The sequence below is a fragment of the Bombus impatiens genome, unplaced genomic scaffold, assembly GCF_000188095.3.
Source record: "Bombus impatiens unplaced genomic scaffold, BIMP_2.2 scf_1922, whole genome shotgun sequence".
NCBI classification, from domain to species: Eukaryota; Metazoa; Arthropoda; class Insecta; order Hymenoptera; family Apidae; genus Bombus; species Bombus impatiens.
Genome location: NT_178341.1, coordinates 59,723 through 62,600, shown reverse-complemented (window position 1 = coordinate 62,600; position 2,878 = coordinate 59,723). Strand labels below are relative to the sequence as shown.

Sequence of the window (2,878 nt, the reverse complement as noted above, 5' to 3'; positions counted from 1 at the left end):
AACCACTCAGAAAGCACCCTTTCCATCCCCCATGTACTAAGTGCATGGGGCGAACGATCATCGATGACTGAGAAAGTGAGACAAAGTCAACTTCTCGAGTCTTCCTCACGCTCAGGAAAGGGTGCCATGACTCGTCATCATGGCTGCATCGTTCATCAAGGTTGGCTGATGTTCGTCTCACGTATAATGTAAGAGAGATCCTGTTTAGTATGATATTAAATTTCACAGCGACGACGATGCCTATTTCTAATGGCCTGTGTACTTTTTCTACTGCGGGAACTCGTTTAACTGCTTGGCCACCTATGAGGGGGATCTTGAACTAGTGTCGAACGATAGTCCTATTAAAGCACTAGTAGATGATGTTAAATGTAATATATGTACTTAGATCAAATTAATTAGTGTGTACGTGTATAATATAATAAATACAATGGCGTACCATATTTCTATTTCTGTAGCTACTGTAAGTACAATTAAAAGATGAAGAAAAGTATAAAATCATATTCAAACGTCTTTAAATTCCTGAGATCTTTTAAAATGTTTCATTTAATTTGACGTATATATAGATTAATGTCAGTTAGTTTAATAAAGTTACTAGCGATACTTACTGGATTGAGGGAATTTTTAAAAAGAAAGAAAAGGATTCGCCTTGTTTTCAAATCGTCAAAATGGAAACAAAAATAGAAAAACCACGAAGAAACAGAAGAATCCAGAATAAACAAAGACTATACGTTGCTTCTAACAAACAGTTCGGAACGTTTAATTGATTCGAACAACAAAATTGGCCTGAGCACCATGGCGGGACACGAAGATTTTGTCTGGGGCGCAATTACTCGTATCGCTAACGAGCGCGGGGCACGCAAACGGCTTCGCCCCTGGTAACCGACCCTTGGCGAGCCGATTTTCGTTCATTCGGATTAATTAAAAAACCACGGCACGAAGCATTATCCTATTGACGTTGTTTCATTACCAGGGCTGAAACGACGCGCGGCTTCGCCGGAGCCACGATCCCGCAAGATTGTATCGCGCATGATTTACTAACTTTTTGCGCAAAGATAATGGGCCCGGGGCCGAGAAGTGAACCGATAGCCAATTTCTTCCGCCGATATACTCGAACGATACAAGAACGAAGAGCGCGAGTGATGCGCGTACGCATGCGCGCAGCTTGCACGGTAATCTCGTTTTTATCGGGCTCTCTCGCAAAATCCTCCAATTAGCGCGCATAACATTACCGTAATTACAGTACCTACCGAGGCAACCGCAGCATCATCATATCGATAGGGTTAATACGCCCTCGAAAAACCGTCCAGGGGCCCCCATTTTTTTCTCCTTCCACCAAATTATGCACCACGCCTGCCTTCTTCTCCTCCAACCCTGTTTTCTTCATCTTAGCCCTCGCGCGTCCTCGCGTTTTTCACCCTTTCAATCCTAAGACTAACGCCGTACAAGACGCAATATTTAAAACGTTGAGAAACAGTGTAACTCGGTCCCAAGAATTCATTTATTTTTATTTATTTTTGTGAAAATACAGATAAAGAAAAAAGAGATATTTGGGTGTTCATATCCAAATACGGCGAAATTTAACGTCGAGCAATTGTAACGTGACACATGCAGGTTTGTGAATCGGATTGAAACAAATTCTCTGAAATCGGAGACTTGAACACTTTATTGGAGGTAATGGAAGATCGATGTCCCTGTTCACTGTGCGCATCGATGTGGCTTGGTGATTTTTGGGTGTATAATTGGGTTGGGGAATATGTAATTTCTGGATTATGGAGTTTTCTGTTTTTTCCAATTGAGACTTTTAAGTCAGAAGAGAGAAATGTGCACAGTCACGTTGGATTCAGTGAGCGACATGATCATGTGCATTAATATTTCTAAGAATTATTTTTATATGACTGTCATATTGAAAAAAATTTGTAGATATTTTCTTCGTGGTGACATATGCTTATAGGATTTCCTAGTTCGCAATTATTTTGAAGATTCGTGTAGAATATATTATTTCAAACGCAATATGGAATACATGTCTAAGATATATGTATATACTGACGTATATGTCAATGGCACACGTTGTGTGTAGGTGACATGTGTTACAAATCACCACGGTATAGGATCGTTTAGGGGTTAGGGGAGAAAAGGAAGTCAAACATAAAAATCGGTTTTCTGAGATATTAGAAAGGTTATTTTAAACAGGAAGTGTTATTAGACAGTACTTCAAGAATAAATGTAACAACTAGCTACAAAAAGTGTAATCTAAATGAACCTACGTATCTACCGTATTTCTAATCTCTTAGATGATCTTCTTGCATCTTTCTTATCAATTTCTTTATTTATCGATCAATTATTAATTTCGCGATCATTTAAATTTCTACTAAAAATCACTTAACAAATTAAATTTAAAAGAGTATTATCTATTATTTTAAAGGTAAATTATCTATTTTTTGTTGAACAACAAAACAGAATTGCAAGTAAATCGTCATACGGAGAAACACATTTGAAAGATTACGCGTATGTTACAGATAACGTTGGTCTAAATGCTGCAAAACTCTCACGGATCTTAAGCTTCCTTTACGATTCTAAGGTCTCCGGATCTGCAGGGTAATAAATCCAAGGTGCATTAGGAAACTTGGTAAGAATACAAGGCGCGTTACACGTCGCTTGTAACAAGCTATACAATAGCTCCACGGTGGAAACTGGAAGCCAGCAGCCGTATCGTTCTGGAGTGACAACCAGCTTAAGATGTAATAAGACTGCGATAACAAGCAGAGTTCCCGCACGGATCGTACTTGACAACACGGTTTTACAGTCATTCCGCTCTGGATAGCAGCTCGCTAGATTTGGATTTAATCCTTCGCCTCTCGCGATACGCACGCACAACCTG

The 2,878-nt window shown here is 39.4% G+C and overlaps 1 non-coding gene across 1 annotated transcript; it reads right to left on the bottom strand.

The window, feature by feature from the left end:
* Position 1: 1 nt before the first annotated feature.
* Positions 2 to 217, bottom strand: LOC112213906. The gene has a single exon (XR_002947816.1). It is a non-coding gene; the product is annotated as a small nucleolar RNA U3 (small nucleolar RNA).
* Positions 218 to 2,878: the final 2,661 nt, after the last annotated feature.